The sequence below is a fragment of the Meles meles genome, chromosome 3 (assembly GCF_922984935.1).
Source record: "Meles meles chromosome 3, mMelMel3.1 paternal haplotype, whole genome shotgun sequence".
Classification (NCBI taxonomy): Eukaryota; Metazoa; Chordata; class Mammalia; order Carnivora; family Mustelidae; genus Meles; species Meles meles.
Window position 1 is genome coordinate 119618914 of NC_060068.1, and position 25906 is coordinate 119644819.

General features: G+C 47.8%; 1 pseudogene; it reads right to left on the bottom strand.

Annotated features, from left to right (window-relative positions):
* Positions 1-17202: 17202 nt before the first annotated feature.
* Positions 17203-25550, bottom strand: LOC123939269 (annotated as a pseudogene).
* Positions 25551-25906: the final 356 nt, after the last annotated feature.

Genomic DNA, 25906 nt, shown 5'->3' on the forward strand with positions numbered 1-25906 from the left:
AAAAGCAGCAATTACAACATTTCCTTGATCGTATGACAACATTGATTATAGATGAATCATTGGTTTAGTAAGAGAGAGAGAAAAAAGCTGCTTTGTGAATTGTATTTCAGAAATGTTAAAATGCACGAAAAAGTGTCTTTGGGTTGAGGAAATGGACAGTGATGAGGACGCTGGTGGCGGTGGGGACTGGGGCATTTGATCAGTGGGTAAAAGGTAAGAGCACAAACTTGGAGTTGTCACAGTTGCACATAAATCCTGGTTTGGACACCCACGGCTGCCTGAGGTTAAGATGTATGAACCATAAAAAAAAGGGATCATCGCATAGCTCCCTCTCCTTGCCCCCTCTGTACCTCAGTTTCCCTTTTCATTCTCCTGTCTCATGCCACCAAACATCACAATTTTTGCCTTCCTTGTGTGTATCTGTATTCACTTACTTTCCTACAATTTTTTAAAAAATAATCCAATTGTTTTGATAATTTAGGAAAATTCCTTCTGGAAAATTAAAAGGTAGAGAGCCTCCTATGTGATTCCCATCCCCTGAAGATAATTCTTTACTAGTGGATTGGATTTCTCTCTCTGGTATTTTTTCTGTGTAGAAGGTTTTGTTGTTGTCACAGTAGAAATCATCTATAATTCCAATTTTGTATCCTGCCTCCCTCCCGGTTATTACCAGCTCTCCCCAAATAGAATTTTAATGACCGTAATATAGTTCATCATGTGTCTAGAAGTGGTTCACTTAATCATGTTCTATTTTTGAACACTCACTAGTTTCCAAGTTTTTACTGGAGTTGAGAACAGAGGGATGAACAATTTTCTGTAGAAACCGATTTCGTATTTCAGATAACATCATGAGGAAGCAATCTTGGATGTAGAAATATTGGGACAAGAGTTGGGACATGTTTTCAGTTCCTGTTGCCAGTGTGTCTTTTTTTTTTCCTTTTTTTTACAAAAAAATTTTTTTCTATTATTTTATTTATTTACTTGTCAGAGAGAGAGCACAAACAAGGGGAGCAACAGGCAGAGGGAACAGTAGGCTCCCCATCGAGCAAGGAACCTGATGTAAGACCCGATCCCAGGAGCCTGGGATCATGACCTGAGTCGAAGGCAGACGCTTAACCGACTGAACCACCCAGATGTCCTACCAGTGTGTCTTTCAAGATAGTTTTAACACCATGTGATCTTACAGATACCTGTCTGGCCTGTTTCAAACGCCTGGCATGTGTGTAGCTGTGTGTGCAGAAGTGCACACGTGTGTTTAGCATCTGTCATGAGTCACCCCCGGGGCTGGGAAGAGTGGGTCTCTGTAACCAGGGAAACAGCCCTTCAAAAGCCTGCCACCCCCAGCTCAGTGTTAAAATAACCCAAAGAGGCTCCTGTAGGAGCAGATTGGAGTATAGGTGCCATTTATCTTCCCAGTTCTGGCTCAGGTGCTCGATTTTGGCTTTAACCCGGGCCTTCTCCCTTGATGGAGATGTGGTCTCAGACCTGAACTTCTTGCTTGCCTCCCCCACCCCCCTGCACAGCGCAGAGTCCCCTGGGCAATTTCCTCAGGGCTTCAGCGACCACTTCCCCCCTGTGCTTTCTTGTCCAGCGAGATCTCCTCTGTGCTTCAGACAGGTCCCCACGGAGATCTGTCCCTGCAACAGTCTGCAAGAAAATACCCTGGCATATGAGAATACACATCAGAACTTTTCATATTTTCAAAAACATTCTCTTGCGCGTGACAAATAATCCATGTTCAGAAACGTACATGCCATCCAATTGTGCGGCTTCGGCGGCAGACGCATGATGATTCGTTTATTCGTTTGACACGTACTGTTGAGATGCCACCATGTGCCTGACCCACGTCGGTTCCCTGCTCTCAGGGAACTCTCATCTCGAGGAGAGGGATGCAGGACAAGCAATCACACAAGTGAACAAGGTTAGTAGGCTGAGGAAGTGCCAGGAAGGAGGTGGATGGAGACAGAGTAGGCCGCTTCGGACATCCTGCTCAGGGTGACTTCCTGGAGGAGATGAGTTGGGAGCAGAAGCCTGGATGAAGAGACGCTGCCCATGCAGAGGGAACAGCAATCTTGGCAGAGGGAACAGCAAGGAAAAGGCCCCAATGTGGGAATAAGCATATTTGTTTGAGGATCAGAGAGACCAAAATGATTCTAATCTGATCAAATCTGGATAATCTGGACCAAAATGATGAGGGTCAAGTGGAATGAGGATGAGAGCAAGGCAGGCAGAAGCACTATCACACAAGGGTCCTGTTGGCTACAGGAAGGTAGGATTTGATTCCACCGGCCATGAGAGCTGCTGGAGGGCTTTACCTAGCGGAGGGGTGTGATATGATTTCTAGTTTTAAAGGGAGCTCTCTGGGTAACACATGGGGCAAGAGAGGGACCAGCCAGGCTAGTCCGATGGCCATGGCCTCAATTCAGGAGTGACAGCTGGGACTGGGATGGGGCAGTGGCGGTACAGACAGGCCAGGAAGACAGAGCCCCTGAATCTCGCAGGGTTTGTTTTTTTTTAATTGAGATGTAATTTGCATCCCATAAAATTTACCATTTCCAAGTACACAATTCAGTGATTTTTAAGATTTTATTTATTTATTTGTCAGAGAGGGAGAGAGAGCGAGCAAGCACTGGCAGACAGAGAGGCAGGCAGAGGCAGAGGGAGAAGCAGGCTCTCCGCTGAGCAAGGAGCCCGATGTGGGACTCGATCCCAGGACGCTGGGATCATGACGACCTGAGCCGAAGGCAGCCGCCTAACCAACTGAGCCACGCAGGCGTCCCACAATTCAGTGATTTTTAGTATATTCACAAGGTTGTATAACCATGACCACTATCTAATTCCAGAACCTTTCCACCATCCCTCAAAGAAACCCCATACCCAATTAAGGGTCACTCCCCATCTCACCCTTCTCCTATTCCTTGTCAACACTAATTTCTAGGGATTGGACTGTTTGGGACATTTCATACAGATGAAATCAGGCAATATATATTCTTCTGTGTCTGCTTTCTTTCACTGAGCATGTTCGCAATTCCTCTGTATTGTCCCATGAATCGGAATATCATTTCTTTTTGTTGCCAAATAATATACATCGTACAGACCGATCGCCTTTTGTTTATCCATTCGCCAGTTGATGGGCATTTGGGTTGTTTCCACATCTTGACTCTTACAAATAATATTGCTATAAATATTCCCATTCAGGTTTTCATGTGGACATATGTTTTCAGTTCTCCTTGAGTATATTTCTAGGAGCAGAATTGCTGGGTCATGTGGTGACTTTATATTTAACTTTTTAGGAACTGAGGGCCCATTTTCCAAAGCTGAACCATTTTGCTTTTTCCTCCAGCAATGAATGAGAGCTCCAGGCTTCCATCCACATCATCCCGGACCAGCACTCGTTGGCTATCCTTTTCAGTACAGCCATTCTAGTTGGTGGGAAGTCGTATCTCACCATGGTTTTGATTTGCGTCTCTCTGATGGCTAATGACGTTGGGCATCCTTTCATGGGCTATTCTTCTTTGGAGAAATGTCTATTCAAAACCTTCATCCACTTTTTAATTGGGTCCCCTGACCGAGAAGACTCTATAGCACCCACGTCCTTGCTGTTTCTTTAATTCCTTCTCTTCCCACCCTTCTTTCATTCATTGGATTTAAAACTTTCTGGCTTACTTTCTATTCTTGGAATCAGCCTCGGGGCCTCAGGGCCTTTTCATATTCCCTTCCTTTGCCTGGAATCCTCCTCCCCAGATAATCTGCAAGGCTCACTCCCTCACTTCATCCAGATCTTGGCTCCAATGTCCCATCCTCAGAGTGACTCTGTTGCCTCGCCCTGCTCTATCATGAACTTGTCTGTATATTTTCAGCCTTATCAGAGCAAAGCGTTTGCCGTGTTCTTGCATCCCCAGCACCCAGAGAGTGCCTGGCGCAGAGTGGGCAGCCAATAAATACTTGTTAAATGAATAAATGGAAGAACACAGACCCAAATTTGAGATCATACAGCTCTTAGATATCCCAACTTAAAACTTCTGAGCATGGTAGCTCTGTTCACAGTGACTTCAAGAGAGGGGACTGTTGGGGGAAAAGATAATGTTCCTGGTGGGTGCGCTGTGGAATTAAGATGTCTTTAAGGCATCTTGGAGAATCAGCAGGAGGGCAGGCTGGAGTGGGTACTTAGAGTCATGGGCACAGTGATGGTAACAAATCATAGGAGCCTCCCCCCTGGGGGGGTGAGGAGTGTGGGAAGAAATGGGGGTCTGTCCTGTGGGCAAAGGGGGGAAAGAACACCAAGATGGGACATGGAGAGGGAGTGGGGGTGTCTTGAGAGTTAAATGTCACAAAGACATTGAGGAAGAGGAGACCTGGACAACAGCCGTGCTTTCGGGCACAGCGAGAAAATGAGACCTGGAAATACATTTCTCGAATCAATTGTTGCTTTAGTCATCCTTAGCAAAATAAAGTGGCATTTCAAAAATAACCACAAAGTTTAAAGCTAAAAGCAGACGAGTTATTCCCAGTACAGAAAGGACTGTTTTTAATCAAAGCAACGGAGTTTGGCATTTTCTCCTAAGGTCCCAGACTGGGAGCTCACCAGGTCCATTGAGTCCACCATGGGGCCAAGCAGATCTTTCAAAAATACAGAACTTGCTACTCACATTGAAAAACTGGGAGACTTTGCATAAAAACCTAATTTCAAGCTTCTTTGAACAATTGGAATATTTGGGCATGCTAGCCCCTAATTCCAAAGAGCCGCTTTCTTTATTTTAGGTTTAGTTTAGGATATTTTGGATAAGCAAAGAATGTTAGAAAACCTTTTGGACATGAGAAATTTCAGACAGACTGAGAAGTAGAGATAAAGAGAGAGACAAAGACTTTAAAAAAAATCATAACCGCAATACTATTATCATATTCAACACAATTAATGATAATTCTTTAATATCATCTGATATCCAAACTCTGTTCAGTAGGACCCCCCCCCCCCACACTACATTTGGTTGCCGGGTCTTTTGTTTTAATCTATAATTAGTTCCTTCCCCGCTCCTCTTTTCCCCCCTTCTTTGTTGAGGAAAGTGGGTCATTTACTCCGTAGAACTTCACATATTCTGGGTTTAACTGCTTGTTTCCTCCTGCTGGATTGTATTTTACATGCTTGTCTTTCCTTCTAAACCCATGGGAAATTAGATCCAAATTATTGCCTTTTTTTTTTTTTTTAAGTATTACTCGGTGCTGCTGAAGGATTATAATTTTTTTATTTTAAAAAAAATTTTAAAGATTTATTTTTTTTATTTTAAAGAAAGAGACAGAGAGTGAGCATGGTAGGGAGGTGTAGAGGGAGAGGGAGACTTATTTTTCTTTAAGATTTTATTTATTTATTTGACAGAGAGAGACACAGCGAGAGAGGGAACACAAGCAGGGGGAGTGGGAGAGAGAGAAACAGACTTCTTGCCGAGCAGGGAGCCCAATGCGGGGCTCAGTCCCAGGACCCTGGGATCATGACCTGAGCTGAAGGCAGACTCTTAATGACTGAGTCACCCAGGCACATTGGGAGAGGGAGTCTTAAGCAGACTTGTGCTGAGTGTGGAGCCTGAGACGGGGCCTGATCTCAGGACCCCGAGAGCATGACCTGAGCCAAAGCCAAGAGTCAGAAGCTTAACTGAGCCACCCAGGTGCCCATCTCGTTCCACATTTTTTTTTAAAGATTTTATTTATTTATCTGACAGAGATCACAGGTAGGCAGAGAGGCAGGCAGAGTGAGAGGAAGGGAAGCAGGTTCCCTGCTAAGCAGAGAGCCCGATGTGGGACTCAATCCCAGGACCCGAGCTGAAGGCAGAGGCTTTAACCCACTGAGCCACACAGGAACCCCTTGTTCCACATTTTTAAGAATGATGAGCAGTTCTCTCCATGATAACATTCACCCTCAGAGCATGGGTGACCATTGTTCTGGTTCACACATTCCCAACCTGGGTGATAATGCCTCCAAAGAGACCAAAGTTAGTGTTTTTGGTGGGGGGGGGGGGGTAGGAAAAAATCTTATTCTTCTAATGTAGAAAGCAAAGATGTACATACAGCACATAAATGGAAAGACAGTGTATCTGTGGCATTAAAATTTCATGGGAGGGGGTGTGATTAGGAAGAAAAAAATGTCTCAAAGGGCTCCTTAGGGGAATGATAATGAAAAGGAGGCTGAGGAATACTGGCATGGATGTATTACTTCATCAGGGATTGCAAATTGGTAATTTCCCAATGCTATCAGTCCTTGGCTATGATTCTTTTATAAAGAAGAACTTCTCCTTATCAACGATTTGGTTTTTTTCTGAAATCTAATTCGTACAGGAAAGGCAAGATAAATGCTTATCTTTTGCTTATCAGTTTTCAGCATAATGAGTTGGTGCCTAGCAACTTGCAAAGGAACCAATGAGATTTCTTGGTATCATTTTGAACTTACAGATTTCATATGTTGGGTGTGATTTTTTAATCCATTTTAGTGAATACTTTTCTCGATGCTCAAATTAATCTTGCTTCGATCAATAGAACCCCTTCAGATAGGTGCCTGTGTCCATCAATGTGTTCCCAAGTCTGTATTCTTGCTTTCAGTCATGACAAGATATCCCGGATTGACCTTGGACCTGTCTTCTCTGGATCTTCAAATACCCGTTTCTCTAAGGAGCACTGGTTCCTTTCAGAGGGGAGGGGAGTGGTATGCAGAGAGCATAGTGTGAGTGCTAAGGGTGTTTCTAGCTAGAGTAGACAGAAGTAATAAGTATTTTTAGGAAGGGGAAAAATAGTAAGTTCATAGAACTATTTCCAATTCAAATGAAAGATCAGCGTTTGTACTGAATTGTTTTGATATATTTTTATTCCTTAAATTATGTTCATTATCCTGGTTTCTAATGAAGTTAATATAATTATTTGCTTTATCTGGCTGTATATACATATATAAGATATAAATATGTGTGTTTATATATATAAAAATACATACACAGGCTTAACATAACAGCACTATTGTTTACTAAATATTTGACAGCTGAAAGCAGTTTAAAATATCTTTTTATTTTTTCGGTGACTTTTAAAAAGTAACTTGAAATAATTCTCCTCTGAGTAGTTGTGCCACTATCTTCCTATGCAGCTGGGTTTTATTTTTTCTTTATTGCTTTGATTTTTTTTTTTTTTTAAAATATGTCTGGCTCTTGGAAGCTTGACTACCAAGTCTGTCCTCTTAACCGAGCACGCAGGAGGGAAGCCCACCGGGCCGTGAGGGAGGAAGGGGCCGCCTGCCTAGCCAGCCAGATCTGCCGATGCAACCCCGGTGATCAATGGCGTGGCAGATATTACAGCCAGATCGGCCTCACATCCTCTCTTTGCTTTGATTTTTAAACATTATGTAAAACATAGATGTCCTTCAGAAATAAAAGCTATACTGCATGTACATTCTGAGAGGCCAAACTTTGGTCCCTGCCTTTCTTTTGGTGCAATAGCCCCCCTCATCTGCAGGGAACATGTTCCAAGACCCCTGGTGGGTGTCCACAATCACAATTAGAACTGGACACCATGTATACCGCTTTCCCCTGTACATATATACCTATGATAAAGCTTAATTTATAAATTAGGCACATAAGAGAGCAACAACACTAATCATAAAACAGAACAATTATAATGCTGTAGGGGCATAAAAGTTATCTGAATGCGGTCTCTCTCTCTCTCTCAAAATATCTTATTGCCCTGCACTCAGCCTTCTTGTGAGACTCTGAGATGATACAATGCGTAGGGGATGAGAGAAAGTGAAGTGGATGACACAGGTGTTGTGACGGGACGTTGGGTTACTACTGATGATCGGACGATAAAGCAGAAGGAGGGTCATCTGCCTTTGGGTCGTGGTTGACCACAGGCAACCGAAACCACCAAGGCAAAACTGTGGGAATGGGGGTGCGGGAAAGGGACTGTAGTATGACATTTTACTTTCGTTCTAATGGCTACCTTTATAGTAATAGCTCTGGTTGATATCTGTAGCCCTTTCTTTATCAGTTTGTCTATTGGTTTCCGAACATGAGAAATATTGAAATTAACGAAGACCTTTTCGACTCCTCCCCTCCTTCCTCAGCATCTATTTTAAAGCAACATCTTTTTCCTTCCAGTGAATACCAACAAGGCCATCAATGAGGTTATTGGACATTTCATACACTCTCTTCTCTCCCCGTGTGTTGAAACTTGGCTCAGATGTAGTTGTCAGAACACAGAACGGTTACATAATAGTCTGTCACTCCTGTCCCCATCACCCAGGGCTTCTTCTCTCGTTAGACATACTCAGGGCTCCCCCAAGCCCTTGCCCTGAGTCTTTTCTGTTTTCCATCTGAAGCTTGCTTGTTAGTAAGTTTCTCAGAAAATGATCAGGGGAACAATATTCTCCCCGTTCTTTGAAGCTTGTAGCAGTTTGTGCTGTGCCTTTTTAACTTGATCTCTTTGACTGGAGATGAAACCCTTGACTCTTATTTCCTTTCCTTGAACTTCTTAAATATGTCACTCTTTAGAGTTCTGACATAAAGTGTTTCTGATGGCTAGTTTGATATCTGATGAAACTGATTCTCTTTCCCGCTCAAGTAACTTGTTTATTTTATGTAGGTATCCAATGTACTGTTTTCTTTTAAGGTTCAAATTTCTACTAAAATATGTCTTGGGGTTGGCCATTTGGGGTTACTTTTCTCAGATTGTATAATTCAAGTGATTCTTTCTTCTAGAAAATTTCTCAGGTTATAGATTTTGCTATTTACTTCCTTATGTTGCATTCTCCCCTCCTTGGGAACTATTATATACACATTGGATAGTTTACTCTATCTTTTGTGTCTATCATTCTCTGCAAAATCTTTCCTAGGGGCGTCTTCATTTCTGTGGCACTTCTTTCCCCTTTTTGGCCCTGTCATTCTCTCACAGTGATTTTTCTATGGTGTTTATTAATTTTATCTCTAATTCGTTCCTGAGCTTTTCTGATTCTATGTTATTCTTTCTTAACTGCTAGCCGCAATCTTTTTATCCTTTATTTCTTCTAGATCATTTTGAAATAATAGGTTATAGTTTTCCTTTGCTTGGAGTGATAGGTTTTTAATGTCTTTTTATCCTTCACAGATCTATTACTATGACAATTATCCTGTTTTTTAAAAAATTCTTTGATGGGGTGCCTGGGTAGCTCAGTGGGTTGGGCATCTGCCTTCGGCTCAGGTTATGATCTCAGGGTCCTGGGATCAAGCCCTGCATCGGGCTCTCTGCTCAGCAGGGAGTCTGTTTTCCCCTCTCTCTCTGCCTGCCTCTCAGCCTACTTGTGATCTCTGTCAAAGAAATAAAATCTTAAAAAAAAAATTCGTTGATCACTATCTTTCTATGTTTAGTTATATTTAAGCTCAGTGGGTTTCCCGGAACTTTCTGGAGGAAATATCTGTGGCTAAGAGATAATTTTCTGATATAGGTAAGATCACAGGTCTCATACAGATAAAAATACGAACACACGTTAAAAACTGTATTCTGGTTGTTAATCAACAGGGGAACCAGGCAGATGTTATAGCTAGCTCCGAGAAAAAGCCAGAAAAGCACACATTTATATGGAGTAAAGGAGTGTCCAAATGAATTGTGAATGAAGGCAAACTGTGTGGGCAGGGAGGGGGTAAGACCGGACAGAACCTATGGTTCTGTTAGTTACATGTTAGTTACAAGTCCATATCTGCCAAGTACATGCTAGTTATGCCGCTGGAAAAGAGCCCCACAGACTCAGAGTCTAATAAGGCCTAGGGTGAACTACAGACAATGTAGTTTTCCAGGGAAGTCCAGGATGGTGGCTTCCCTGGGCAGAAGGTTGGGGGTAGGGGGGCAGTGCTCCAAGCTGCTGCACCAAACAGTGGACTCCAGCCTGGCACAGAGGACTTGCCCTCACTGTGCTAAGAGACTTGACCCAGCTGTCGCCAGGCGCCCACCTACATTAGGCCAGGTCTCTGAATGTGACCCCAGGCTCTGGTCTGAGTCTTGGCTCAAGAAAACACAATATGGCCAAACCACGAAATGTCCGTTGCCCCTACCCACAGGGCCCGCACTGCCAAACATTGTCATTCTCTCTTTACCACCTTCCTCCTGTTTCCTCCTGGCCCCTTTTAATTCCCCCTTTGTTCTCCCTTTAGGATCCTAAGTCACCTTGGTTCCCCATCAAAGCTGGGCTCCATTTCTGCCCAAGACGACCTGCCCCATGGCCCTGGTCTCAGTAAACTCTGTCTCGCTGCCTCCGACATGGGTCCGGTGCTGGTCCAGGGCTCCCTTCTGTTGTCCCCACAAAGCACTGAAAACAGTAATCTCTCAGTGCGGCCAGAGCCCTGTAGAGCCCTAGCTCCTCGGGCCCCTCCCCCACAAGCAGCTAGAGCTTTTCCCACCTTTGCCCAGAGCCTTCCTGTGCGGTGGCTAGGTCGTTCCACGTGCTGTTCTCAGCAGGTTTCCCCACTGCAGCTCTGTCTACTCCCCATGCCCCCACACACCCCTGCATTCTGGAGAACCCCAAGGGCCCAGGCCCCCTCTGTCCCCTTGCACTCACTCTCCAGTCACAGCCCGTCTAGGCCACCGCCAGTCCTGCATTCGTATGTACTCCCGGGCCCTCCAGACCGCCTTCTCCAGGTGACTGACTATAGTCAATCACTGCAGTTCCAGCTCTTGGGACGTCTAGAAGTCCCGTCTTCCTCCGCCCACTCCCACACAGCTGGGACCCAGGCGCCTCTGTCACCATCAGTGACTTGGCTCCAGCCTCCCATCTCCTGGGGTATATGGTCACCAGGGTGTATGAAAGTGTCCTCTGCAGCTTCTTTCCTTTTGCTCCCCTACTGATTCTGTCCATGGCTGTAGGAGGACATGGGGATGCTAAGAAATAACACTGTCACTGTCTCGACCACCGGCTGTGGTCGCACCTTCTAGACAGGACAGGAACTGTCCCCCGTGCCAGGGAGGGTCCCCAGCAGGTGGCTTCACTTTCTTACTCAGGATATACAGCCCCAGCGTGGCCCCAGAGGTCTGTTTCCACAGAGTCTGTATCTGCTCTGGGCCTACTTCCCACACCAAGCATCTGGCTCAGTGCATTGTCCCAGACCCTAGCTGCTTATACATTTTAAAAAATATTTTACACTTTTTTCTTTATAATATCGAAGGAGTCGTTCTTTTCTCTGTGTCTTTTTTTCTTCTTTCTTCCCTTTTTTTTTCTTTCCTTCTTCTCTTTTTGTTTTTTTTCTACACTGTTTGCTTTGTATTAAAAAGGATGAGATTCAGTCTCTTTCTCAGGTACTTTTCAGGCACTTTCTTGAACTCTCCAGAATCCGCTTCCTCATCTGTGAAATGGGAACAATATATGCACATCAGAGATCTTGAGGAGGGTAAGCCCGTGTCTTAAGTGGGTTCTTGTTGTGGAAGCCAAGAAAAACAAGGCTGTACCCACCTGGAGTCTAGCCCTGACATGAGTGCAGCCATCTTGATGTTCCAGATTATCAAAATATTTCTCAGGTTCTAACCTACTCAGGTTAGCACTTTAAACAGTCCCTCTCTCCTTTAATGATTGATTTTAACCCCTGGATTCAGCTGCCTCCGTCTTTTGTAACTCCCCTACACTTTCCTTAACTGATCAATGTTGACCCGAGTAGGTAGGGACAACTCTATGCCCCTATTCAGCAGGAAGAAGTTACAGAAGATGAGACCTTCCACCTTCAACAACCTTAAAGATTTAAGGGTCAAAATTGTTCAGGGGGAAATGTGGAGGCCAAGAAAATTAAGGCCATCCCACCTCAAATTTAGCTGATGTGGGAAACAGAAGCAGAAGAAAATCATTAAAATTCCTCACCTACTGACAAGCCCTTGAAACAAACAGAATGGCTCTCCCCTAGGGGCTCAACTGCCCTCACCTTGAGGTTTTGTTAAGGACAATCCTAGCCTGACCAACCCCCTACCCCAACAGGTCCGACCAGGATCCTGTAAGTCTACTTTAACAATTCCTTTATTTCTAAGCCTCCAAGATAGTGTCGAGAATCATTCCCAAGTATGTGGCCCACTGGTATACATCTAAAGGGTCTCACGAGAAGATTTTTACTACTGGTAATACATAACCTTTCTCCCAATAATAGCTAGCCCCGCAAGGTCCTGGAGACCTTGCTTCCAAAATTCCTTAGAGACTTACGCCATCCCTAATTCCCTTTGTCCTCACCCACCGCAGAGTCCACCCCTACTCTGCCTTCAAAAACTGACTGTAATCTGGTTTGGGGTCCAAGTCCCTACTCCGCTGTGTCAGTTATACTTGGACCCAAGCTTAAGCTTGTCAAATAAACCCTCGTGTGACTGCATCAGTGCTTGGCTCCTTGGTGGTCTCTCGGACGCGAAAACTCGGGCATAACACCGTGTCTGTCTGTGTCTCAGACGGGACAGAACGCAGCCGGTCAAGTACATTGCCAAGTGTCCTGCTTGCATGTATCAAATAGTTGTGAAGTTTGTTTTGTTTTTAAAAACAGATGTGTATACAGAATGTTTTAAAATTCCTCTTTGAAGAAAGATCCCCGCTGGGAAGAAGAAAAAAAAGAAAAAGAGAAAGAATGGAACCAGGAATTCAGATCCTTTTTCATCTGCCCTGTCAGTCCGTTGCTGCTTCCCCCTCCGCCCGCCCCCCATCAGGGTTGCTCCCAGGAAAAGAAAAAGAAAAAGGCTTTCTGCCCACAATTCAAATTAACCCTTCTTCTGACCGTATTTTTTTCCTTCTGAATTGATATCTCCCCATGTCACATTTTTTTTAGCCTTTTAACAAACTGCCAGAAATGATTAGAAAGGAGAACAAAAGGACTGGGGACTCTGAAAGGTAAAGACTCTGCATTTGAATTCAATCACCTCTTTTATGATGCAAATACGGCCCCCTTTGATTCTGCCTTCCGTGTGGGATTCAGTGGAGACTCTCAGGATAAATGGGGCCCAGATGCAGAAATGAAGGTTCCCCATTTCTCAAGTGCCCTTTAGTGAAGGAGTCTCCTCCCACAGTCCCAGCTGGGGCCCCTGTTCCCGGTGGGGACATAAATGTTGACTTATTGTTCCTGGCTCAGAGCTAACCACAAGCCCCCAACCCCCATCCTCCTCTGGCCCAGAGCGGACTCTACCATCCAGGTGCAGATCTGGGTAGTGCTTCCTGCCTGACAGAGGACGTCAGGGCTTACATTTCTACCGAGCGCTTTCTGAGCACCAGGCACTGCGCCAAGCATTTTCTCCATCCCCTGTCTCCGTTCACGCCCCACAGCTGCGTGAGGTGGGCACTTCCCCTGATGAGCTTGTGTTGTGCACACAGACAGCCCAAGACTTACTCAGGTGGAGTCACCCTGGGATTGAAGTTCAGAGACTTGACATCGCTACACAACAGGCACAGGGACGGGAGCCCCAGCTTGGGTTTTGGTGTCACTCTGGACCCTGAGTTGGCAGAAACAGAACCAAACAGGAGGACTGGCATCATGTGGTCAAAAGGAAGGGGAAGAATGAGGGAGTGGATGAATGAGCGCCTGAATGGGGACCCATCTGAGAACCACGCAGGCGCAGGGCAGGAGAGCGGAAAGAACAGGGCCTTTGGAGCCCTGCCTCTGGGTGCCAGTCCCTGGGTGCATGCCAGAGGCTTGCACTGGGATTTTGTACAGTTATCTAGTCTCCCTGGGTCTCAAGCTTCTCACCCGTCAAATGGGGCCAAAAACAGCTCCATCTCGAGGCTGTGGGGAAGATCAAATTTAAAAATCCACAGGGAAGCGCCTTGTTACTAATAGCAGTTTGTGAGATGTAAAATTTAATATTGTAACCAGATGTTGTGTATTGGCTGGCTGTGATTCCACATCTGCTTGTTTACGGCTTCATTGGAGTCGTTTGATTCTGAGGGTGGGACTTGTATGTTACACTGGGGAAGCTGTGGCAGTGTTGGGTCCCCCAATAATGGGTCCGTGATTAAAGGAGCAAGACTGATACAAAGCGAAAGTCAAGCATCACGCCAAGCATCAAGAATCAAACCTACCATCAAACAGACCAGTCGGGGCCACCACTTACAGAGAGGGTGATGACTTTCTGTTTCACGGACTAGCTTTTATAGAGCAAAGGCCATGTGGTTCGGCCTGGCCACACACAGGTGGCCAATGAAACTGTGACACACACAGAAAGCTGCACAGTCATGCTAGGTCACACATAAGCGACCAATTGAATTACAATTTACCCTAGTAGACATTTAAACCAGCCTATCACCTTGGTCAGAACTGGCGCCCAAAGGTGCCCAAAGGGCGGGGCCCACACTCCTTGGTAGCTGGGGAGAGAGTATGTGCCCCCACTGATTGAATACCTCCACCTGGCCTGACCCACCCTTGTACTTGGACTTTGTTACCTGGGACTGGTTTCCGGGACTTGTTTTTAAGTAAGTTCCCCTGGGGGGGGGGGTGGGCAGAGTCAATTTAAGTTTTACAACTAAATGGCAGTTGGACTGGGGTGCTCCCGCTGAAGAGGCCCTTACAGCAGGATGATGTCACCAAAACCATTGTGCTCCTGAGTGCTTAACCATATGAAAGTATGGAGGAACTACTAGGACATCACAGACATTTAAACCTTAAATACTGAGAATTCGTGAGGACGTGCGGAGAGTGTTCAGTCTGCTGATCTACACAGCTCTCCGAAGACCTTGGGCCGTTAGATCCCGCCACAGCAAGGATACTCGGCTGGCAGTGGTGAGGACCACTCAGCGGCCCCATGAAGGAGACCACCATGCCTGCCAACACCTGAGCCTTGGTTTCATGAAAGCATCGCGCTCTAGCCACAAGGGGCTCCCAATTCGTGTTGGTATCTGGACATCAGCTCTTGGCTGGCTAAGCCTGCTCTTCCAAGAACTACCTCTTAGAAAGCTATACCTAGCTCAACTTGGACTTTCTTTCATCTCGCCTTTGCCTGGAACAATAGTGTAATTAATCTACCGTGGAGGTGTATTATTTCCCCCTGGCTTATTAAGAGATGTTATCCCACTTGCTACTGGTTGTGAAATGTTATTATGATAAACTATAATTCCCACAATGAACCCGTGTTAAACAAAATATTGGCACAGACAATCTCAGTCTCTGAGCACGTTTTGAACAAAATGCCTGGGATTCTGGGAACCAGAGAGTGTGTTATGAAAAATGACATCTAGTCCATATGAATCCAGAGCCCTTCTCCTTCTAAATGTTCAAATTGTGACTTGGGCTTCCCTAAGAAGAGCGATGTCTCAGAAGGAGGAGCTTTGGGAAGTGTTCAGTGAGGTCATTAACTTAGCCTTCTTGGCACCTGACTTTGAGTACCTGGCTCCATCCTAGCCACTCACCAGGCTCAGGGCCACTTCATAGAATCATGCTGTTTCAGGGTTTGGTTTTGTTTTTTGTTTTTTTGTTTTTTGCTTTTATGCTATTTCAATTTAATTCGGCAGAAGTCAAGATGATGATGTGTATCAGAGCCCCATTTCTGCCTCTTACAGGCTGTATGATCTTGGATAAGTTACAAAATCTCTCTTTGCCCCAGTTTTGTTCCCTACAAAATGGGGACATTAATCTCTAAGCTTTTGAGTCCTGCGAGGATTGGGTGCTGAGCTCAGTCCCTAGCACACAGAAGCCCTTGACAGCTGAAGTTTCCGTTCTTCCCTTTGAGTGAACCATGGGGCCAGTTTGAGTATTGAAATTTGAGCAGCGTAGAGAACAGTGATATTAGATTGCACGGTCCTGTGAAAACACACAACCAAAACAGACACGAGGCATGGCCTGCTCCGCAGCCCTGTGGCCCTCGAGTCGGCCCTTGGGCTCACCTCTTCCTCCTCAAGCACCCACCTCGCTCTTCTCTGCTGAGGCTTCTCTCCTCTGGCAGATGTGCTCAGATGTACAGGGGGGCTGGTCACTGCCTCCCAGGGCAACCCTTAGTGGGCCAGGGAGGAGAGCCTGAATAAAGGCCCAGCCTCTGGGGGAAAGATCCTGATGTTTCTACAGTGTTTCTCAGAGGGTCTCCTAAGGGCCTCGTCTCCAGGTGCTAACAGCAGGACCCCACTCAGGCAATACCTTGTACTGGCCTTTCTCCCTTCATTCTCCCAGTTCCCCACTGTACTTCCTGGGGTCACGTATAAATAAACCAGGAGCCCAAGTCTTATTCTTTGAAGAACCAAAAGTAAGAGGGTAACTGGTGACTGTTAGTCCGTGTGTTTGTGTGCCCTCCAGATTCATATGCTGAAACCCTAACTCCCAAGGTGATGGCGGTAGGAGGGGAGGCCTTTGGGATGCGGAACCTGCCCTCTTGATTGGGATAATCTCCCTTATAAAGGAGACTCTGAAAGCCCCTGTGAGGATGGCCACCAGTGCTGAAGCTCGCTCTCTCCAGACACCAAAGCTATGGGTACCTTGATCCTAGCCTCCAGAGCTATAAGAAATCAATTTCTGTTGTTTACAAGCTGCGCAGTCTATAGTATCATTAGAGCGGCCCCAACAGACTAAGTCAGTAACTGACATGTAAGTGTTGGCTGTGTGCCCAGTGCTGTGCCGAGCACTGTACAAGCACCACTTTGTGCAAAATAAATCCTCATCAAAATGTTAGGAGATGGGTATTATTATTATGCTCCCTCTACAGATGAGAAAACCGAGGCTCAAAGAGGTAAGTGATTTCCCCAGGTTCACACAGTGGCTTAGGAATTTTCCAAGACATAGTACCTGGGCCAGAAGCCAAGTCAGCACTGGTTGATTTATAGGGGTGGAAAATTTTCCCCCTCGTCCCTTCTAGGTTCTTTGTCTGATCTAATAATTAAATTGACATAGACAGATTAACAGGAGAAAAACAAATTTAATTTGTACATATGGGAGCCCGCCTCAGGAATAGGAGACCCAAAAGCAATCAGGCAACTGAGGCTTATAGGCCACGTTTTTTGTTGTTGGTTTTTATGTTTTGTTTTGTTTTGTAACCAGGCATGACCGATTTACTCACAGCAGAGAGAGGACAAGGAGGTCGATAGAAGTGGGAACAGTGGTACCAAGGGCAGAAGAGAGGGCATTCCTGCAGTTCAGGTGTCCCTGACCACCTCGGGGTATTTCTGCTGCGGGTGTTTGTCCTGGGCGGGCCGCGGGTGGAAGGACAAACAGCATGGAGCCCTTCGAAGCAGGCGCTGACGGGCTCCAGACCATGCAGGCAATGGTGGGGGTCGAGCTAGCTGCTCTGGGTGCAGGTGTAGGAGCGGAGCTCACAGGTGTAAGGCCGCTGGCCGGCCATCTGGTCGCTGCTGCTGGTGAAGTGCTTCCCACAGAACTCACAGATGCCCCCAGGCCCACAGCTTTGCCCACAGGCTCTGGCATCTTCTTGGTGGACATCTGGCTCTTTGCAGGTTCATTTCTCTGTTGCTGGAGCCCTGCACTCTCTGTGGCGGCAGCTCCAGCACCCGCCCATGGCTGCACGGGAGGGAGGTTGCTGATGGGGGCAGCAGCCTGGGCAGCTGGTTCCAGAGAGTCAGAGTCCGTGGCAGGGGCTTTGCTGGCTTTGGCCCTTCGAGGCTCGGAGGGTGCATCTGCTGGTGGGTCTTCCTGCGGCCCTCCTTGCTGCGCCGGGTCCAGGTATAGGGACGCTGGTCGCTGGCAGAGGGCTGCTGTCCTGGATGCCGGCCCATGTGCTCTTGGAGATTACTGAAGAAACCGAGGGTCTTCTACGGACTGGGCATGGGGTGCTCTGCTTCCGGCCGATGCTCACCCAGGGGCCCTTGGCCTCAGCTTCCAACCCTACCACTGCCGACACAGCGGCAGCCGCCTCTGCCAGCGGGTCTGCCGGGGCCTCAGGTTCTGTCTGGGAGATGGACAGTTCACGGTCCTACCGGGCATGGCACATCGGTTTCCAGGCCCCTGCAGACTGTCAACCGCCATGGAGGCAGCTCAAGGCCTTGGGGTTTTTGCATTCTGCGCCCAGGCAGGAGCTGGGACTTCTGGAAACCTGGCAGTCCAGCTTCTGGTGGTCCACAAAAGCTGTGGTGGCCTCCAATGGAAAGGCCAGCAGGCAGCGACCTCAGGTCCACAGATCTGGGTATTTGTCTGTCCAGGGTGGGCAGTCGTGAGGGTTGAGGGTCAGTGGCATCCACAGCACATGCTGGTTCTATGGGCAGAGGGCATGGAGGGGGACCCCAATGGGCACGGGGCAGGGAGTAGCGGGTATCTCACTCGGACCGCCCCAGTGCAGGCACTTCCTTCCGGGAGAAGGGTCCTCGCTCTGGGTGGGGCCTTAGAATCCACGCCTTTGCCTGGGGCTTCACTTCCACAGCAAGGTCTGGCATCTACAACTTGATATCCGTGTTGGCTGTGGGTGCGGGGTCTCGTGGCAGGACATAGGTCGAAGGCTGGGTGGGCTGGCAAGCGGAGGTGGCGCGGGCCGAGGGCGCTCAGGTGAGTTAGGGGACTGGGGCTTCAGAGGGGACAAGAGCAATTCACAGGCAGATGAGAAGAGCGGGTGTGTGGGATCAGATGTTTGCCCTCCACGCGGAGAAGTCTTTCAGCTAAATGTTCCTCCGGCACCTGCTTTCTTTTTGGCATAGGACCCCTATCTACATTCTAGCAGGCATTTAAGGGAGAAGTGAAAGTTTCTCCGAGTCTGCTGGGTCTTGATTGCCTTCAGCTCAAAAGTCATCCACATGTCCAAGTGGCACCTTGGAGGGATGGCACAGTCTGCTCCCTTTTAATCCTGTTCTCATACGTTTGTTTCATTCATTTGATGTGGGAATCTCTGGGGGATTTTGAAGACTGACTTCTTGGGGGTGGTAGTGGGTTGGCGGCTATCTAGATCAGAGAGATGGATGGGAAAGGAGTTATAGAGGAAATTAGGGTTCTGACGCATAGAAGAGTCTAGAGGGGCCTCAGGGGGAGGGGGCCAATGTGCTATGATGCTATTCCTGGAGACATAAAGGCTCCGGTCTCTAACAGAGCCATTCTCATGGCAACAGGGGCCCTCCCCCAGGCGAGAGGGGCAGGTCACCCCGTGTCTCTGAGGTGAGGCAGATACGATGCCGGGGAAATGGTCCTTCGTGGGTCGAGGACACATTTCTAGGGCGAGGGGTCCCAAGCCCTCCTCTTCCTCACCGCTATAGCATCCACCAAACTCAGGTCTTTGGCCTCCGAGGACCTGCTGGGCTTGGGGAAGCGGAGCCCTTCCCGTGCTCCCCGTGCTCCCTGCGCTCGGAGGGCTTACCTTCTGAGGCAAGGGGACTGGCGAGAAGCCTTTAATTTTTAGCTCTTGCTAACAAATGTGTGACTAGATTACCAGGAAACTTCATTCCAAAATTAGACAAATTCCAAGAAGAAAAGTGTAGGGTTTTTTTTGTTTGTTTGTTTGTTTTTTAATCTGGAAGGAATGAAAGTCTGGAAAACCTCCCGGTGAGAGGCCAGAGAAGGGAGAATGAAGATTCGCTGCCTCATGAACCTGTCCTCCAGAGACCCAGACCCAAAGTCCGAGTCCTAGCCGGGCCCCGCCTCTTGCTGGCAGATAGCCTCCAGGCCAGCCATAGAAGCTCTCTGCTCCTGCCTCATGAATGGCAACACACACACACATCACTTAGCACAGTGACTGAGGTGTGCGGAATGCTCCAATAATTGTAGCAGAGCCAAGGGCCCCTGGGGTATAGCACCCCATGAAAAATGGAGCTAGGGGAAGAGTCAGGAAACCCTCAGCTGCTGGTACAGACCTGACATGTGGCCAGAGCAGTGGGGAGTTGTAGAGCCGAGATCGTTTTTAGAAGATTCGCGCTGGACAGAAATGGCCCGAGTGCCCTGCCATGTGCGCTGCCTGGCAGGGACTTCCCAGGAAGAGCGCGGCCTCAGATAGAGCTGGGTCCCTAGGGCTGTTGCGTCAAGACACCAGCGGCAGGATGTACTCCCTGTGACCGAAAGGCAAGTTTTTGGAGGGAACGTCGGCAGCATGCATGTCTGTGACTGCCACTGGCGATCTCCTCCCAAGCACACCTGGGCCCTCACGGCGCTCTGGTCTGTAGCTTCCTGAGGGAGGTGGTGGGTCATTCTCCTGGTCTCTCTCCAGCTTCTGGAGCAGGCGTGGGTATCATCCAGATCCGCTCTGTTGGACATCTCCCAGCTATGTGAGTTCTCTAACCTCACGGGTCCAGCAGCCAAGTGAGGGTTTAGTTCTGTCCCGCTCCCGTCGAGGGACAGGTGCTAAGCCTTCTCGCAGCTGATGCTGGTCTTGGCCAGGTGACTTGCTTTGGCCAGTGGGACACCAAGCAGACACGGTGTAAACAGAGGCTTCCTAAGTGCTTGTGCCCTGGGGCTTTTCTTTCTGGGAACACCATTCAGAGTGCAAGGAAGCCAGTCTAGCCTGCTGGAAGACGAGAGGCCATACATAAGGTGTTCCAGTCAATGGCCAGCAGGAACTACCAGGCAGGGACAGAGGCCATCTTGGACCTTCCGGCAACCAATGCGGCTACGGGAGTGAGGCCAGGTGAACCCACAGAAAAATCACCTGCTGAGCTACAGAATCAGGCAAAGTCATGAATCCTCACTGTTTATTTTTTTATTTTTATTTTTTTAAAATATTTTATTTATCTGACAGAGAGAAATCACAACTAGGCAGGCAGAGAGAGAGGAGGAAACAGGCTCCCCGCGGAGCAGAGAGCCCGACGTGGGGCTCAATCCCAGGACCCTGGGATCATGACCCGAGCCGAAGGCAGAGGCCTTAATCCACTGAGCCACCCAGGCGCCCCAATCCTCACTGTTTAAAGACACTGCTCAGAGTGGTTTACTGTGCAGCAATAAAGAGCTGATACCCACGGACCCGTACAAACACCTCCCAAGGAGAAAAGCGAATTCTCTGGAACCTTAACATTCCTCCCAAGGAGGACCAGATAGGGTTGAGCTGCTGCGTAGTTTGTAAGTCTGCCCCTCATACCAGCGGTTCCACCAGGGGTCCCACCAGGGAACGGAGGGGTCAGAATTTCACCCACAGCACAGAGCGGAGTTGGTGCCTCTCTTCTGTCTCTTTGCTCTCGAACTGTGCCTCCCACACTTGGGAACGGGACACCGGCCCATTGCTGAGCCACATGTGCGACGTCTGCTCTCGCCACCAGCTGAGCCCTGAAAGGATCACATGTCAGGGCTGGCTGCAGGTCAGGTGCACCCTGCTCTCTGTGGGAGGGGAGATGAGGGAGGAGTTCTGGATGCCTGAGGAGCCGACACTTTAGAAGTCAGCGGAGGTGTATGTGCCTGACTTTGTTGCTTCATTAATGCACTGAGTAACCACTTCCTGGGGTTCAACTATATGATAGCCATGCTGGAAGTTTTCTCAGAGGAAAAGGACACCGACTTTGACCCAAATATAACGAGAGTCAAGGCCAAAATTCCTCTCTTCATCCCAGGGAATAATTTAGAATGATTTGGGTCTGGGCCCCAAACACTACTTTATAAAGCATAGACTAAGACATTTCAACTGTGAAATATTCAAAAATTAAAACTGTTTTTTCTAATTATGAAAGTAGTAGTTACTCATTGCAAAGCATTTAGAAAACAGAGTATAAGACAGAAAGAAATATCACTTGCTGTCTTCGCTGTCATTATTAACCTTTTGGTATTTTTTTTCTTGGTTTCACCTGGTTTTAAGAGGGGGCCGTTTTTTACTGGGCTTTGAAGGATGAATAGGAGTTTTCCAGGCATATTAAGGATGGAATAAGCCTTTCAGGAAGAGGGAATGGCTCATACAGAGACCCAGAGATGTGGCAGTACATGGACATGGTTTGTGAAAGGGATGGAAATGAAATGGGATGGGAACAGGAGGGCCAGAAAAGAAATATCTACGTGAACCAGGCTGATGGGGTCTCAACTGTCAAATTGAGGAATCAGAACTTCATCAGGGGGCTCTGGGAGAAGGTATGCCTATTCCAATAGTGTGAAGGATGAACTGGAAGGGGAAAGCTTGGCATCAGGAGCCAGTGAAGTGGAGGACACAATGGCCTGAAACAGGGTGGAACCAGTGAAGGCATGAGAAGCAAGCCAGAGAAGGATCGATCTATCGTTAGTTCTTATAAAGACCATTATATCCTCTGTTGGGGAAGAGTCAAGGAAATGGACCCTGTTGCTACAGTGGAAACTGGCACTCCCTTTTTGGAGGACAGTCTGGTTACTAGCTGTAGAATTTGGGGCAAGGGAGTCAATCTCTGTGGCCTGCAAAGTCATTGCATGAAAAATGAGGATAAGATAGAATTTATCTTATAGAATTGCTGAAAGGCTTCAATGAAATAGTAAAATGTGGTTATAATGCCTTATAATCAATGTTAAATATAGTCAGATTTCACCATCACCATCATCACCATCGTTATCAAAATTTGAAAAGGTCACATCTGATGATCTAGCTAATCTCACTTCTAGGAACTTCTTTTAAAGAAACAGTGTTAAGAGGATAGAAAGCCACACACATGAATATTCCCAACAGCTTTTTTTTTTTTTTTTTTGGTAATAGCAAAACCGTGGAAATAATGGAAATGTCCACTGACAGGGGAATGATAGGAATTAATGTTTTGAAATTCTGTACAGCTCTGAACAAGAATGAGGAAGATCTTTGTTGCCTTGAAAAATATCCACAGTAGGGGTACCTGCCTGGCTCAGTCGGGAGAGCCTGTGACTCTTGATCTCAGGGTTGTGAGTTCGAAACCCACACTGGGTGTAGAGATTACTTAAATAAATACTAACTGAAACGAAAGGGAGATAAATATCCATAGTCAATTTTTTGAGGGGAAAGAATGAGGTTACAGACAAAGCCAAGCCATATCCATTTACAGGGGAACATGGATGTTCACATAAACACTTAGAAGGTCTGGATAAATGCGCACCAAATTATTCCGCAGTTGTCTCCGGGAGGTGCTGGTGTTGGGGCTGGGATTAGGAAACAACAAGGGAGCTATCACTTTACTGGCTTCTCTGTTCTCTTGGTTTCCTCTTCTAAGCATGTAGAATTTTTTTAGTAGAAGTAAAGAGCTTGTTAGGCCAGAGAGGCTGAGGCTTGAAAGAAAGCAGGGTGAGGAGGGGAGAGCAAGTTGGAGGCAGGGCAGCTGCTGGGAGGTGAATGAACAGAGAAACAGGTCCATGCCCAGAACTGGGAGGTGCCCAACACCAGCACCCCACGGGGGGCAACTGCAGAATAATTTGGTCTGCGTTTATCCAGACCTTCTAAGTGTTTATGCGAGCCCCCATGTTCCCCTGTAAATGGATAGGGCTTGGCTTTGTCTGTAACCTCATTCTTTCCCCTCAAAAAAATCGACCATGGATATTTATCTCCCTTTAGTTTCAGTTAAGCTTCCATTTTTGCCGGAGTCTATGCAGAGTCTTGCTCTCTAGAACCGGTAAGCTGCGGTCTTGGGGCCATCTACTGTTGGCATTCAGGTTCGACGCCGTCCAGGTTCAGCGCTGTCCTAGGTTCCTGAGCCCAGGCCGCCCGCAGGGAGTCTTGGTCGTGGTGTTGGGGGTGGCGGTGGGGGGGGGGGGAGGGCTACAGCCAGATGCCAGAGCTCAGTCTGCCCCTGCCTTGCGTCTTGGCCAGCTGCTCCTTCCGGCCGGTGCCTGAAATGTCAGTTTCATCCGGGGAAGTGGTTACTTCACCGGGTGTTGTGAGATTGAAGTGGTGAAAGGCAAAATACCTGCTCAGTGAATGGTAGCCATCTCCGAAAATGGGAGCTGACTTGCAGTTAAGTGGATGCCGATGACAGCACATGTCCATAGTGTGAGCTCAGTGCAGGGCATTCGTACCCTGTAGTGCACTGAGAACACCACCCAGCACCCCCAGAGTCACTGAGTTAAATGAAAGTACTCATTGATCTTCAGAAGAGTAGTTCTCAATCCTGGCTGCACCTTGCAATGACAGGGGGAGCTTAAAATGCTAGTGCCCAGGTCACCCCAAGGTGCTGATGTAATTGGTTTGGATGATGCCCGAGCCATAGGAATTGGGAAATGCTCCTCAGCTGATTCTGGAGTGAAACCCGGCGTGAGAAACCCAGATCAAGTGGGATGCCCTCTTAATACCCAGCGGACTTGTAAGGATGCATTTTCCCCTAGGATCCCTCTCTGTTCCCTGTGCCCCAAACCTTCTCTCTCCTACTCTCCACTCTCGGACTTAGAGCTGCTGTCCATATTTTTCTGTCCTCTGCCTCCTCTTCCTCCCACCACTTTTTATTGTCAGGCTCTACCTCGCAGCTTGTGACACCTTTGTTTTTTTTCCCTCCACTGTCCAGATTTTGCCCTCGCAAAGCTGAAAATATCCCGGGGGGAAGTGGGACCCAGTTCCAGCTTCTCTTTCTCCTTTTTGGGGCGTCATCACTGGACCTTCTGATGGGATTCATTCTTCTGGTGAGGAGCCCTGGCTAGAAGAAGACGTAGTCCGCTGGGATCCTGTGTTTCCTGCACCTGTCCAAGCCGGCATCTGCCCTGGAAAGTTCACCCGACAGCCTCTAGCTCTGCAGGGAGGGGATGGGGGGTGGGCACCTCCATCCTGCCTCTGCATTATGAACCGGCATTATTATTCAGTCTGTGCCAGGAGGTGGCGGCCTTTAGCATTTCAATAGAGTGGATGGTTTTATCTCTATTTTTAGCTTTTTATTATGTTAAAAAAAAAAAAAACCTCTTCCTTGTGTTACCCTCTTTCCTGGAGATTGCAGATGATTAAAATACATTCTCATTATAAACGGGAATAAGAGGGCAGAACGGGTTCTTGATTGCAATCACACATGATGAAATTATTTCCTGCCCCTGGAAACTAGCAGGGATGACTCCTCCGGACTACTAATGTTTGCAAAGCTGACACCATGAGCAATCTAGAAACGGCCTGCTTGCTGGCTTTTCCATTTGGATGCTACTGCAGAAATAGCAGTCAAATAAAAATACAATGGAAGGAAAGTCGTGACTTAGGCTTCTCCGCTTATCCCTTTTAAGCTTCACAAGACCCCAAAGTGAGCATTACTGTCTCCATTTTACAGAGGAGAAAACTGAGGCTCAGAGAGGGGAACTGGCTTTTCCCAGATCCTGAAAATAATAAGTGGCAGAGCTGGGATTTGACTACCCTTCCTCCTTGCACAAAACTCTTTCTTCTTCTCTGAGCACTGAAAGGCTCTCCCTACCTGCACCCCCCACCTCCTCCCGGAGCTGGCGACATCTTCCTGAAAGCTTCTTCCCTTGCACACTCAATACTTCGCCACACTTTCTCTGGTCTCCAGATCTTCCCGTGGACTGTTTTTCTAACCAGAAGCCCTGGCGACCTTCGGGCCCCCTCTCTCCTCCCTTTCAGTCATTCCTACTCATCTTGCTGATATGCCACTCCCAAAGCCCTCCCTGATTCCCAGCTCCCCTCTCCGAGCCGGGTTCGGGGGTTCATCTCCCTGGTGTCACTGTCCTGGATCACAGCGCTCAGGAGCCTGAGGGTGCGGACTGCTTCGGCCTCCCCTTGTTCCGTGTCCCGCGCCACCCCCGCCCGCCCGGATCAGGGGCCTCCCTGGCTAAATCCATTACTGCCTGTCGCATGCCAAACTCGGCCATCGCTTCGTCTTTCCTCTAGCTTCCTCTACCCTCTGCCTGGGGGCGGCCTCGGAAATTCAGAGATCCACTCCGGTTGTGGTCGGTTGCCTCGGGACACCTGTGGTCAGCTGGGGGGTGGCACGGGGCTCAACCGCGCTACCTTGCGGGCAATGCTGCACCCTAGCGGCGTCCCTCCAGCGCTGCAGCTCCCTCGCCAATGCGAGCTGGGAAACCGGGGAACCTGCTTGGAACTGGAGAGGATCCCAGGAGGCATCAAACCATGGCATTACTCTTCAGCCTGAACTTGACGTTTATCTGATGATAAAATGAATACAGATGCATTCCAGAAAATCTGAAACACAGGAAACCGTAAAGAA